We start from the raw sequence: 15,402 nt of genomic DNA on the forward strand, positions 1-15,402 counted from the left end.
GATCTAAACATCCACCTACGTGTTTGCCGTGCGTGGTGACCCGTAAAGGGAAGAAGAGGATCTTGGTGGTTGAGCGGCCTAACACAACACTTTGGCCTTGAATTCCAGTAGACGAGCGACCTGGAAGTGGCCCCCATTGGGTCAGTCGGCTGGTCCACTTGGGCTAAGGTCAACCAAGTACCAGTGTTGGATGTTCTAACAGGTGTTGTGGACAATGTATCCGATGCTGGTGTTTGGGTATAGTGCTCACGAAACCATGGCATTGCTGCAGTGTCCTTGTTTGGCATTGTAATGCGTCCCCTCGTAAGATTCCATGGTGGGTGGGGTCAGTGGGCACTGAAATATTCCTTTTTTATTATGAATCCTCCGAATAAAAACTTAAATAAAGTAGTGAAAACAGTTCATAGGTAAACGACCACGTCTTGAAGATTTTGAGCAGTAACCTCCAATATCTGTAACACCTGTGTAACTCATTTTCTTATCCTACATTCTCTTTTAGACAAAACTTTAGGGCAAATGTCTCCCTTTTCATTCAAAAGGGACCAGAGAGACCTGCTGGCTCCCCAGAGTCAGTAAAGAAGCTTCGATCTGGTGACATATTGGTGGAAACATCCACATCTCAACACAGTGAACTCCTCTTGCATTCAAAGGCAATTGGGGATATGCCTATTAAGGTTACACCTCATGCTACTTTGAATTCATCATCAGGAGTTATTGTTGAGAGGAACTTGAAGAACATTCCTGAGTCGGAGATTCTCACTGGTTTCTCCACTCAAGGAGTTTATGCAGTGAGGCGTATCTCCACTCTCAAAAATTGAATTACGATGCCGACCAATGGCCTCATTCTAATATTTACATCACCACGTCCACTTGCCACAATCCAGGCAGATTATCTTAATTGCAGGGTACAGCAAATACATTCCAAACCCTCTCAGATGTTTCCAGTGTCACTGGTTCGGTCACTCGAAGACGTCATGTCGTGGTTTCTTGATGTGTGCTCGACGTGGTAGCAATATCCACGATGCCTATGAGTGTGAAACGGACCCTCATTGCGACAATTGTATTGGTTCTCACTCGTCCTACTTTCGTTCTTGCTATAAATGGTTGGAAGAAAAAGAGGTGCAGCATTTGAAAACGATTCATAACATTCATTCATCTTCTGCTTCTCTTATCCTGAGGCTCGAAAGTTGCTGTCCACCACTTGATGTCTGGCATATGCTGCTGCACTTCGTCCCACAACTACAGTGGAAGTGCAGACTGATCTCTCTGTGCCTCCAAAAGGATAGTTCTGAAATCAAATGAAAAGTATTTTGACCTTCATGGTTAAAAATGTTTATGAATCAACTTCAACACCTACCTCTGTCCCTAACATACATTTCAGCAAATCCCAAGATCCACTTCCTTTGGTTGTTGGTAAAGACATTTCTTCTCCCACCCCAAGATGCAAAATGATCTTTTGTTCATGTCTTTAGTCGTTGGAATTCTCTTCCAACAGCAATGACCTGTCCAATTGACCCAGGGCAGGATCCATGGTGGTCGATAGACCTCCCTCGAATAAAGAAGTAAAGAAACAAGACGTGGTCATAAACAGAAGGGTTCTCCACCCAATTCGTCTACATATAGATAAAAGTGGCCACCTTGATACAATGGAATTGTCGAGGTTTATGTTTTAAGCTGGATGACATCTAAACACTGATTGCTTCCTTCCATTCTGTATGTCTTTCCTTTCAGGAAACATTTCTGAAACCTTTCGGCGGTTTTCTTTGTACAGAAATGCCAGGCTGTTTTATGGACGAGTCCATGGAGAGTTGGCACTGTTGGTTGATCAGCATGTGCCTACCCTGTCTTTGTCACTCAACACACCCTTGGAGGCCGTAGCCATTCGCGTTTCTTTTGGTCGTACCATCACTGTTTTTTCTCTCTAGCTGTCGACTAGAGAGACCTGTGATCGATAAGGTCTTCATGCTCACATTGAACAATTGTCGTCTCCCTTTTTAATCCTGGAGGACTTTAATGGACATAATCCCCTCTGAGGAAGTGCTGATATCGATGAGAGGGGTCGCTCCATATAGTGTACGCTCTTTGATCACATCCTTTTGCTTTTCAATACTGATTATTTTACTTATTTTCATGCACTTAGTCAGTCCTTTACTGCTATTGATCTCTCAGTTTGCTCCCCTTCACTATTCTACCATTTATAATGGAGGGTTTACAATAATCCACGAGGTAGTGATCATTTTCCTATAATTTTGAGAGAGACTGGCCGTGGTCGATGTCACCCGACCCGTGTGCCCCAGTGGAAGCTGGATCAAGTAAACTGGTCCTCTTTCACTGCTCTCGGAGATGTTGATCATGCTATTGTCTGTAAGCCATCAATAGATGACTGTATTATACAAGCAGCTGCTCAATGTATTCCTGAAACCTCGACACGTTTTCCACGATATCCTCGTCCGTGGTGGAAACCTGCCTTCCACATAGCATGGAAGGCTCAAAAACGGGTCTGGGATACTTTTCGTAGGTATCTCACACTTTTGTACTGCATCGCTTTCCATCAGGACAGTGCACATGTTTGGTGGGTAAAACATCAAACCAGAAGAAATTGTGGATTAAGTTCACAAGTAGCATATCTTCTACCACCAGTTCCAAAGTCATATGGAACAAGATTCGAAAGGTCAATAGGCAATATAATTCTGTCCTCCTCTCGATCTTGCTCTCTTATGGCCAGAAAGTAGCTGATACCTGAAGCATCACCAATCCTCTCGGTAAAAGCTTTTACTGGGTATCTAGCACTTCTGTTTCTTCCTCCACCTTCTTAGCCATCAGACTCGGACAGAGCGATCAACTCTTTCCTTTCGAGTTATTGTCTCTATGACTTTAATCGTCCCTTTACATTGGTGGAACTCAAACTGGCTCTTCATTAGTCTGGCAGTACATTGGCTGGGGATGATGATGTACACTATGAAATGCTGTGCCATCTATCTTCTGCTTCTCTTTCTATTCTTCTGATTGTTTTAACCGTATCTGGCAGAAAAATGTTTTTCCTAATGCCTGGCGCTAAGCTATTGTCTTATCTTTCTTTAAGTCTGGGAAGGATCCCAAGATTCCTTCAAAATATCGCCCAATTACTTTGAGCTGTCTCTGTAAGACCTTAGAGAGAATGATTAATGCTGGTCTTGTTTGGTTCCTCGAATCAAACAACCTCCTCTCGCCCACCCAGTGTGGGTTCCGACGACAGTGCTTCACAATGGACCACCTGATTCGACTTGAAAAGTGCATCAGAGAAGCCTTTCTCAAATTACAACATTTTGTATCAATACTCCTTAACATTCAGAAGGCTTATGATACAACGTAGAAGTATGGCATTTTGCGAGACCTCGATAAAAATGGGTTACATGGACATTTGCCCATTTTTATTAAAATTTTTTTAATGGACAGGTGATTCCAAGTTTGTGTTGGTTCGACACTTTCCCGTTCTTTTCTACAGGAACTTGAAGTACCTCAGGGCTGTGTTATGAGTGTCACATTTTTCAGTATAAAGATTATTGCCATCACTGAGCAACTCCCTCTTGCTGTTGCAAACTGGCTCTATGTCGAAGACTTTCTCATCTCATGTCAGTCGTCGAACATGAGGTATATTGATCGGCAGCTACAGACTGCCTTCAATCGTTTACTGAAGTGGACCCCAGCAAATGGCTTTAGCTTCTCTCTCTCTAGAACCGTTTGCATGCACATTTGCCGCCATCAGGGTATTCACCCTGATTCTGAACTCCGTATTGGTGAAATTGTGCTGCCTGTGGTCCCTGAGCCAAAGTTTTTGGGGCTTATCTTTGACCGTAAGATGACCTTTACACCACACATGAAGCAGCTACGGGTCAAATGCACAAGAGCGCTGAACATACTCTGTGTGCTCTTTCCACCACTTGGGGAGCGAATCGATGTTCTATGCTAAATATATATCATGCTCTTATTCGATCAAAACTCGACTATGGATCACTCATCTGTGGCTCTGCCAGACTCTCGGCTTTAAAGACTGTTTTTACTATATGCTTTGAAACTTCGTTCCTTACCAAAGCATCCCACCTGTGGTTGTGTTTTCCTTCCTTGGTGGGCCATACTTTTTCAGAACAGACGATCTGCCATTGATCCTTTTGGCCTTCACATCTAGGTGCAGTTGGATGAATTGGGTGTGTCCTTGAATAACATTGCTGTATCCACTGGTCAGCCCATTCCACCATGGCTTCTTACAGTCCCCAAATGGGACCTATCTCTTAATCATCTGAGAAAAGCAGACACTACCAATTGGAAATACTGTCTGTTATTTGCTGGACATCTTTCGAACTATTCTTCTATTGCTATTTATACAGATGGTTCGAAATTAGTTTACTGTGTTGGCTCTGCCATGGTTTGTTGTCGTTCAGTGGTTGCACACAGAATTCCTTCTGCAGTTTCTGTGTTCACTGCTGAACTGTATGCCATTTCTCTTGCCCTGGATCACATAGAAGCTCAGCAGTACTCAAACTGCACTATTAAAACTGACTCGCTTAGTTCTCTACTGGCCCTGGAATCATGTCACGTTAGTTCACACTCCGTTCTCGCCGATATCCAAAGCCGACTGGCCTATTTCTCTTTCACATCTACTTCTATCCAGTTTTTTTTTCTGGATACCGGGCCACGTTGGTATTCGCGGGAACGAGCTCGCCGACACCGCAGCTAAATCTATCTGTTCTGGCACTATCATTGCTGTGCCCGTTCCATTCATAGACTATGGTTCTGTGTTCAAAGCTCGGCTCTGTGCAAGTTGGCAGGCGACTTGGAGTGAGCAACGTGAAAACAAGCTTTTCCAAATAAAACCTTATATTGGACTTTGGCCTTTGTGCCATAAAACACCAAACCAACCAACCCCTCGATCCAGAAAGTATTATTAATACAATTCCAAACTTTCTCCAATAAATCCTGGAAATGTTGGTAGTCCAAAAAAAAAGTCCTGTTAGGATATGGCATTCAGAGATTACAGGTGGTAGTACAAATATGAATAAGACTGTAAACAGCCCTCACCTGTTGCATGCCTCTGATAACACGTTCATTTTTACTTGTTTAATGTATTATCTGTACAATATATTTTGTCTTTGAAATACTGAAAGTGTCTTATGGTGTTTATCATCTTCTCTCTGATTCCCAAAAGTTTCTTTCTCTCTCCTCTTCATCCCGTATTTATGGCTATAAAAAATTAGATATCCATTTCATCATTAAGTTGATGAATCTATAATTTCTTATTAATAATCTCCATTACTTAATGTCTTAAAACATTATTAAGGAACTTGTATATTTAATAATGGTCCTCGTCCTACCTGCTGAGGATTTGACGCGTCTCAGTTAATTGTTAGCGTCCGGTGGTTCTCGTTCCGTTACTTAAGAAAAATAAAAGCAGCTGATGACTATCAGCTACGCTCTTTCTAGTCTATCATTTCCATGTTCGGAGCGTCTGGAGCAAATATAACTCGTGTAGATTTGTGCGTAACTTAAAAAAGTAAATCTGACTATAAAACTAGTTAACACTTACTTTAAAGATAAGGTTGAGAGGTCGGAGTTTTTACTGCCCGAGAAACATCAGTTTATTCATAAAATTGTGTCAAGATGTTGACCACTTTGTTTCCTATAATATGGCTAAATATGTCTCACCCTAAACCATTTAACTGTTAGCCCCAGAAATATAACATTCCACAAGTAGAAAGTTGATGAGCCAAGTTTGGTTATCATGATGTCGAAAGCTAGTGGGAATAATTAACTATTTTTTATTATTCTTCGATGTATTGCTTAGCAAAAAAAATTCATGTTATTGATAGTACAATAACTGCAGAAACCTTTTTTGTGGACATTTTCGTGCTTCAATGAGATGATATAGTTGTAACTCCTGCAAATTAAACACATGATACCTCACATTTAGAAATTTAACGTTAAAAAAAGGAGAGGGAAAGACCGCACATCTACACTTAATATCTAAATGTAGACAAGTTGACCAACATGCAGTTGAAAATGGTTAATGTCATTAGACGGCGACACTGTCGTGTGTGGGACATCCGGTCCGTTGAAAGAAGCTGAAAAAAGCACTGGCGCCACCGCGCGGTATGAGAGTTTGGAAAAAGCCCTTGGTGTTTATATCTAATACTAAAGACTGCCTCTCTCGGACAGCCTTCAGTGGTCCTAAAATGTCGCCATAACGCCTCGTGACTTGTGTTTTTAAGCTCCCAACTTTCTTGCCACATCCGCGTGGTCAGTATTTTAAAAGTTCGAAGGTCACATAATGCCTCTTGATTCTAGTTTAGTTACTAGATTTCAGGTCTATTGGTTTCGTTTTCGTAGATAGATGACGACTTGTTGAGATCAGTGGCGCCCCAGAAGCAGACAGGCGCTGAGTGGAATTTTTGTTCATTTTAATTCGTTGAGGATGTATGACAGAATGTTCCATGAATTTTCAGTGATTCTAACGAGTGCTTTAATTTTCTTTCTGGATACAGTGGCTACTAGTGCACATACCACGTTACTTAATGCTCGATTTTAAAGAGATGTGTGAAAAAAGATGAATTTACACGTGCGAAACACACAAACATATTTTATGGAAATTATGGAAATGTTTAAACCGCTTCAGCTAGATTGAACAGAAAAATGTTAATTGCCACACATCTGTTCCTCTAAGTAATGAATTTAAAGATTGAAGTTAATAATGCAACTGGTAAATTCAGGCATTATATATTGTATTTCTTTTAGTTTATGCCAATTCGTCAAAAAATCGAGATGTCAAAAGTAGTGGCAGCCATCGCTGTCAGTTTGAGGGATCAATGTTTCAATCCATACAGGTACACGTGTTCTTAATGGTTATGCTAGATTATACGTTTGTAAATAATGGTTTAATCTTGTTGTATCCAGATAAACTATTAAACCTATTTATGCCCACAGATATGGTTGCCAAGGCTTACTGATTTCAGGTATAGTCAGATAATATGTAAAAGCTAAGAGAAAAGCAAACGTTCGATTGCATGTTCTTGTGGGGGCGTTGTACGTGTCATTGGAGCTCAGCACCCTGCAACCAGACGTAGATTAGGTTGTCGACTTGTGTCAAGAGTGTATACTGATAAGCATGATATCAGAGGCTTGTGACCGATACCAACTAGTTACAAATCTCTTATGGCTAATCATCAGTGAGGTGCGAAGAGGTGGAGATCATCTGACGTCAGACTTGTAGAGTCTGGACAAGTTAACCGGATGAAGTTCCTGTGGTGGCTGTATATAGATATTTTGTAAAGCTTGTATAATGCAGTCACGGAAAGCCATTAATAAACTAAGATGCGTTTCGTTGTCCCATGCTGCACCCAACTGAGGTCCGTGTCTCGCGCGCGTGTGTACCACCTACGCAGAAAGACAGATAAAGGGTGATGTACAGGGTCGTGTGTACATAAGTCTACAAGGTTTCTAGATAGGTGGATACTGTGTCTTTTTTTTTTAACTTGTTATTTAACCTCACGTATATAACTCACGTTCGCGGTTAGCAACCTTTAACTTTTTGACCTATCTATCTACCTATCTATCCGTCTTTCTTCAAAGCTCATGATCGGTTGCCAGTTTCTTTTTTTGTTGATGCGGGAAAAATACTGAAATTTCGAAAACAGTCTTTAAGCTTATATAATTGACTCACATCTGTTAACGCATAGAGATAAACTGTTACTCATTTTAACAGAAGATATCCTATTTACGGAGTAACTGGGAGAAAATTGTGATACAGGTGAGGTGTTAGTGTAAAACGTGTTTTTTAATTATACTTATTTATCACCCGTTGACCTTTTTTTCACATATCACTGATAACGTTTAGTTACTTGTCTAAGTTAAACCTTACTGCTACTCTTCACTCTAGAAGCTATTTGTACAGTTCGTGAGTTTCTGTATTGTGTACGAGGGTTCGCTATACCATTACAAGCTACAAGTATGTCTAGGGTGTGTCTGTCTGTACAAAAATTTTGTGTAACCCTATAAGCTACTAGTATGAATAGTGAGTTTCTCTTTGTACAAGAGTTTAATGTAACCCTATAAGCTACTAGTATGAATAGTGAGTTTCTCTTTGTACAAGAGTTTAATGTAACCCTATAAGCTACTAGTATGAATAGTGAGTTTCTCTTTGTACAAGAGTTTAATGTAACTCTATAAGCTACTAGTATGGATAGTGAGTTTCTCTTTGTACAAAAGATTAATGTAACCCTATAAGGTACTTGTATGGATAGTGAGTTTCTCTTTGTACAAGAGTTTAATGTAACTCTATAAGCTACTAGTATGGATAGTGAGTTTCTCTTTGTACAAGAGTTTAATGTAACTCTATAAGCTACTAGTATGGATAGTGAGTTTCTCTTTGTACAAGAGTTTAATGTAACCCTCTAAGCTGCTAGTATGGATAGTGAGTTTCTCTTTGTACAAGAGTTTAATGTAACTCTATAAGCTACTAGTATGGATAGTGAGTTTCTCTTTGTACAAGAGTTTAATGTAACTCTATAAGCTACTAGTATGGATAGTGAGTTTCTCTTTGTACAAGAGTTTAATGTAACCCTATAAGCTACTAGTATGGATAGTGAGTTTCTCTTTGTACAAGAGTTTAATGTAACCCTATAAGCTACTAGTATGGATAGTGAGTTTCTCTTTGTACAAGAGTTTAATGTAACTCTATAAGCTACTGAGTATGGATAGTGAGTTTCTCTTTGTACAAGAGTTTAATGTAACCCTATAAGCTACTAGTATGGATAGTGGGTTTCTCTTTGTACAAAAGCCGCTGAATTTTAACCCAAGTATTTACGCACGCCTACACGAAAAGTAGCGTGAGATATCAGTCTGAAATTCTAACTACAGTTTCACCTAAAAGTAAAGATGGATAGCTTTTCATATTTTGTCTTTTGGATTAAAGACAACTGATTTAGAGCAGCAAGAGTATAGGGTGAAGGCATATGACTGGTTAGGCCAAGCAAATTAGATTAACTGTTTCTAGTTCAAGTCTTCAAAAGAATCGGACGAGTGGACGGCTACAATTCATTGTCCATTGCCTATTTTTATTTATAAAATTCGGTAAATTGGTAAATTTCACAAAATTCTTCTAATTAAAGAGTGTTTAACGTTACGTGATGTTAACTTATGCAATAGCGTAATAATGATGCTCGATACGGCTGTACCAAATGCATGCGGTGATGGCAAGAAACTATTGATCTAAATTCCATGGCGTTAGTATAAATGAAGCTGTTAACAATTTTAGAGAGGAAAAACTACTGCTATATATTTCAAAGAATCCAATTGGTTCTGTAAAGTGAAGATCTTTTTTTCTGAATAACAGCGTTGCAACCATAAAGCTAATGTTGGTTACTAGCGAGTGTTACTTTCTTATATGGGGTGGTTTGTTGAATGTATTGATAAAAAGTAATTATATGTAAGCAAAAAATACTTTGTGTGAAGAAAAAGCGCCAACAAAAGAGGATTAAGCGTGTGAGCCCCCCCAGTGGCTCAGCGGTTTGTCTGCGGACTTACAACGCTAAAAACCAGGTTTCGATACCCGTTGTGGGCAGAGCATAGATAGCCCATTGTGTAGTTTTATAATTCAAGAAACAACAAAACAAACATTAAGCGTGTGATTTAAATGAATAAAATTAAAATGATGACAAAACTGGTAGCGAAACTTATAGCATTGATAAAAACCACATTCATTCGTTAGTTAGCCAGGCCTTGTTAGTTTGTTTTTTGCTTTTTTTGTTAAACTTGCGGCAGGATTGTGGGTAGAACAAAATATGATACAAACTAGCTAACTAATCAATTTTTGCTGTAAAATTCTTATAGTAACCAGTTTGGCCGCTAGTTTTGATTTCATTCTTTAAGTCGCACGCTCAATTTTATTTTTCAGGCCCGGTATGACCAGGTGGCTAGAGCGCTTGACTCGCAGTCAGAGGGTCGCGGGTTCGAATCCCCATCACACAAAACATGCTCACCCTTTCAGCCGTGGGGACATTATAATGTGTTAGTCAATTCTATTATTCGTTTGTAAAAGAGTACTCCAAGAGTTGACAGTCGGTAGTAATGACTAGCTGCCTTCCTTTTAGTCTTACACTGCTAAATTAGAGACGGCTAGCGCAGATAGCCCTCGTGTAGCTTTGCGCGAAATTAAAAAAATAAGCAAAACAAATCTTTTTCACAACTAAGGTGTTTTTGGTTAGATTGTTAATAGTTACAGGTACTGGTAGTGAGCTTTTGGTCATGTTAAAGCATTTGATTTAACGTCAGATTACTACATTTACATCTGTTATTGCTTGTGTATAGACAACTAGTATTCCTATGAGATGTACAGCTAGATTAGAGTTGTGTATCGGTATAAAGAGTTACTTGTGTGCGCTGTATAGTTATGTAAGTTGGTGTCCAGATATAAAGAAGTACACGTGCGATCTGTACAGGTATGTCAAATGGTTTCCAGATATAAAAAAGTACTACTTGATAATGAGAAACCCATTTGAAATAAAAATGTATTATCAAGACGGCTGGTATGAGTATTAAGACTTTAATTAAAATAAAGTAGAGAACAACATTTCGACCTTCGTAGGTCACCTTCAGGTTAATAAAGGGCTGTTGTTCTCTACTTTACTTTAATAAAAGTTTTAATACCCATACCAGCCATCTTGAGATACATAAAGAAGTGCATGTGTAAGCCGTGCAAGTACGTTGTCTCGTATAAATAAAATGTAATTGTTGTATAGGTGTATAGGCTGGTGTAAAAGGTACATGTATAAGTTGTGCTGGTAGGTTGATGCAAAGAAGCACATATTTGAGCTAGAGGTATATAGCCTGGTATAAAGACGTGTACATATGTAAGTTGTATAGTTGTGTAGGCTGGTATTAAAAGTATGTGTGAGATGTATATGTATGTATGCTGATATAAATAATTACAGCTATATAGGCTGGTATAAAGAAGTTCCTGCGTGATATATACAACTACTTAGACTGGTATCTTTAGAAGTACACTTGAAATGTGTGCAGGCATGTAGGTTGGTATAAAGTAGTGCCTGTCTGAGCTGTATAGATATTTAGACATTTACAAAAAACACTCACATGAGCTGTTCAGGTATGTAGCCAGGTGTAAAGAAATATATATCTGAGTTGTATTGATGTGTAGGTTGGCGTAAAGAAGTATACATCTGAGTCGTACTGGTGTGTAGGTTAGCCTAAGGAAGCTGCTCGAGGGCTATTTGTGCTAGCCGTCCCTAATTTAGCAGTGTAAGACTACAGGGAAGGCAGCTAGTCATCACCACCCACCGCCAACTCTTAGGCTACTCTTTTACCAACGAATAGTGGGATTGACCGTCACATTATAACGCCCCCATGGCTGAAAGGGCGAGCATGTTTAGCGCGACAAGGTGCGAACCCGCAACCCTCACATTACGAGTCGCACACCTTAACACGCTTGGTATAATAGAATTATATGTTTAATACTATAATACTTTGTTATCAGATTAGCAAAATGCGTTCAAAATTATGTATAATCACTGGTTTTTAATATGACAGTGATGTAAAAAATACAGTAATACTTTTTTACTGTTTAATTTACTCTGCACTACACAGGTGTGGTGATAGAAAATCTTACGAAAACAAAAAGCTCTCTCTTTTTAGAAAACGTCTACAATTTCATATTTGATTCATTACTTCCTAAGATTCACCCCCAGTAGTACAGCGGTATGTCTGCGAACTTACAACACTAAAAACCGGCTTTCGATACCCATGGTAGGCAGAGCATAAATAGCCCATTGCGTAGCTTTGTGCTTAGCTCGAAAATACCCCCCCCCCAAGTTTTGAAAACAAAAGAAAAACTAAAAGTTGTGAGGAGTATTGGGGTCGTGTGATTTATGTGGTGTTTATATATGGTTCGATGTTTCTTTTCATTGGCTGTGAGAAACATTTTTAATAAAGTAGTCTGTTAATCTGTTTAATATCGAAACAACCTTCTAATATAGTGTTTCACTTAAAACATTTCTTTATAAATTAGAGAATGTCTATTTTCTGTATACGTATAAATCCACTCCTGGTATAATTAATGAAGTGCACTTTGAAGATACAACCAAGTTACGTGATTAGGTCCAAAACATTGTTGAGTAGGTTACAAGCTCGGTCAAATTATTTCATTTAATATATAGTACTTAAGTGGCTAAATCAAGTATTAGATTTACAATCAGTGAAACATATCACAGTATTAGGCTTCAGACATTCAAATGTGGCACGAGTGTAATTTTACTTTAATTCCGTCACATCATGGTAACTCGTACATTGCAGAGTAGAAACTAGTTGTTCTATATATGTTTTGTAGGCTTGTAAAGAATCTAGTTTTTGTTGTTGTTGTGATTAGCTACCTGACAAGTGAACTGGTAATTACATAATGTTTCCATTTGCTAAAACTAAGTGGATTAACATTTCGTATAATTAACAGTATACCAGACATATTAGATTGTTTCTTTCAACAACTTCCAACTGTTTGCTACCCACTAAGTATGTCTTTGAAATAATCTTTAATAAACAGTTATTGTTGATAGATCCGTTTAAGTATCCAAGAATAAGGTAAACAGTGCTTAACAGATGGAGTCTCGCCTTGTATGAGTTTCACAAAAAGTATATTTGGCTAACGATTTTACCACTAGATGTCACCTCATACTGTGGATTTCCGTTTTGTTTTGTTTTGTATTTTACAAGGTGCGAGACATTTTCGCACACACAAACTAGCATAATGTTTGTGACTTCCAGTGTGCTTTTGTAACACGCATACTTTGTAACAGAGTAGTACCGTTAGAACATAACCCAGCCTGGCGTGATCCATCATGAGAGAGGATGAGCTAAAAACACACTAAGGAAGTCTGTTTAAGAGCTATCCTAGCAACATTCGAACATTTTATGGAGTAATTTCCTTGAACCGAATATGGAAGTTGAAAGTAGAGTGACAGAAGTCAGGCAAAGGTGTTCTACATTAATGTACAATTCTAGGACATAAAAATAAAAAAAATAAGCGTATCGTTTTCACTACAACTGAAGTAAAAATATTAATGATAACAAAGCTTTCAGTAACCTACAGAATTCGAGTAGCTTTGCGCGAAATTCAATAGCAAACAAACAAACAAACCTACAGAATTTTTTGATATCACACGATTTCTCGTTCTATTTCTCATCAGTCTTTAAAGGTCACAATCATTTAGCAAAGAAAACATTCAAATCTCTACCAGAGTGAGATTACATATTACTCTAATTTCTCTTCTCACTGTCAGGCCCGGCACGGCCAGGTGATTAAGGCACTCGACTCGTAATCCGATGGTCGCGAGTTCGAATCCCCGTCACACCAAATATGCTCGCCCTCTTAGCCGCGGGGGCGTTATAAAGTGACGGTCAATCCCACTATTCGTTGGTAAAAAAGTAACCCAAGAGTTGGCGGCGAGTGGTGATAACTAGCTGCCTTTCCTCTAGTTTTACACTACTAAATTAGGGACGGCTAGCGCATATATCCCTCATGTAATTTTGCACGAATTTCTAAAACAAACAAAACAAACTGTTCTTTTCTTCTTCAATGCATTGATACCCTAGTGAGAGAAGTTATCAACTAATTAATAAATTTTGAGGAAGATCACTAGTACCTGTAAACCATAACTTGTTATTTCTGTTCTGCTAGGGCAACCAAAAGTAAAAGCTTGACTGATTCTACCTATTCTACAAAGTTACAGTATTATATTTAGTGTGACAAGTTTAGCATCGTTAGTGATGAAAAGTCATTAACGTTCCATTCATATTTTGATTTCTTTTTACTTAGTTTTGTTTCAGTGTAAATGTATAAGTGTCATAAAGATAATTTGTCACCAAAGCTGCTGATGTTAGTGAAGCTTTAACTTTTGTTTATTGTTTTCTCACTGAAGACAGCGTTGCTCCTTGACATTCACGAAAGTAATTCTGTTACAAAGCTGCTCCTATCTACATCTCTCACTATACTAGTGTAGGTTAGATAGAAAGAGAGATAAAGAACAAACAAAAATATTTTGTTTATATTCTATCAACATATCGCGCTGAAAATTATATCTTATATCAACAGTGTGTTTACTTCACCTCTATACATACATGTTTATAATATAACGTCTAGCTGGTCATTTAATCTTCGAGTACGTTGTAACATTTTATGTAACAACGCCTTAAGAGAAGCTCTCGCAAAATACACAAGAAATTAATCAGAAGTTTCTCAGCGTTGAACAGGATACATTTATCATTGTTTTATAAAATATTGTACTTCCTGTTGTATTGTTTAGTAATACACTTTCGGTGGGTATCAATTACACTGGATAAGACCGACTGTAGTTGCTTTTAGTCAACACTTATTAAAGTTTAGAAGTACTGTTCGTCTCATTTACAGCTTCCTGTTATACCTGAGGTCAGTAAGTTGATGCCAAGAATGTAACCGGCATTAATTCATGAGAAACCTACTAGAACGTTCATTATTTCATCCATACCATCTCTTTTTCTCACACTAGTTTTTCTTTTTCCCTTTCAAATTCATTTGTGTTAGTGAAGCCTAAAACTATTATGTCAAAATTATAAGCAGATTATTAACATTTCAATTACAATAACCTAAAGTTAGTATTTCATATATACTGTTTGAACAAATGTCTTTCAATAACGAACTCTTTAACTAGACGATGATTAACTACACATATCTCCCATGATAAAGTTAAAATATATTATTAACGTAACAAATAAATAAGTAATTGAAAAATTACCATTTAAGATATAAGATATCGCCAGACATTGTGTTGATCTTCTAAAAATGTGAACATAAAAAAAACAAAGCGGCTATTCTTAACAGCCTCAATTGAATTAAAATCATAATGTATTTAGGATTTCACAAAAGCGAATTAAATTATAGTATTCTCAAACCACATTCTAAAGTAGCTAAATTAATTTTCTGGCTTTTGTGATCTGAGGGCATAGTTGGACCGGTCGTGTATCACTGGTTAGCATGCCAGACTATGGATTCGGGGTGAAATCGTTCGCGTTCCGTTAACAAAAAAACACAAAAAACCAGCAATTCGCATGTTGGGGCTGCGGGTGCGTTATAATATTGATGACCAAGTCCCACTATTAGGTTAGATAAAAGTAGCCAAAGAGTTGGCGGTGGGTGATGTTGACTTTAACAAAAATTTATTGTGGCTACTTCTTGTTTTTATGATTTTTAAAAACACGTTTCAAGTATATATATAATATTGATGTATGTATCAAAGTCCCTTACATGATGTCATTTAGATGGAAAAAATAAGATATTCTTACTCTGATGTTTATCTTTCTATAATTTAAATGAGAACCAAGTCGAAATTCACA

The 15,402-nt window shown here is 38.1% G+C and overlaps 1 protein-coding gene across 7 annotated transcripts in view; it reads left to right on the forward strand.

The window, feature by feature from the left end:
• Positions 1–15,402, forward strand: part of LOC143244941 (SPARC-related modular calcium-binding protein 1-like) — a 104,991-nt gene that overhangs the window by 10,749 nt on the left and 78,840 nt on the right. The window contains exon 1 of one of the 7 annotated variants that reach the window (XM_076490532.1): positions 7,681–7,777. The exons of the other annotated variants lie outside the window; for them this stretch is intronic. The gene's annotated coding sequence lies outside the window, so the exon portion shown is untranslated. Of the gene's footprint in view, positions 1–7,680; positions 7,778–15,402 lie in introns of those variants that run through there. 7 annotated transcript variants of the gene reach the window in all.

Source organism: Tachypleus tridentatus, chromosome 2 (genome assembly GCF_004210375.1).
Source record: "Tachypleus tridentatus isolate NWPU-2018 chromosome 2, ASM421037v1, whole genome shotgun sequence".
Taxonomy (NCBI): domain Eukaryota; kingdom Metazoa; phylum Arthropoda; class Merostomata; order Xiphosura; family Limulidae; genus Tachypleus; species Tachypleus tridentatus.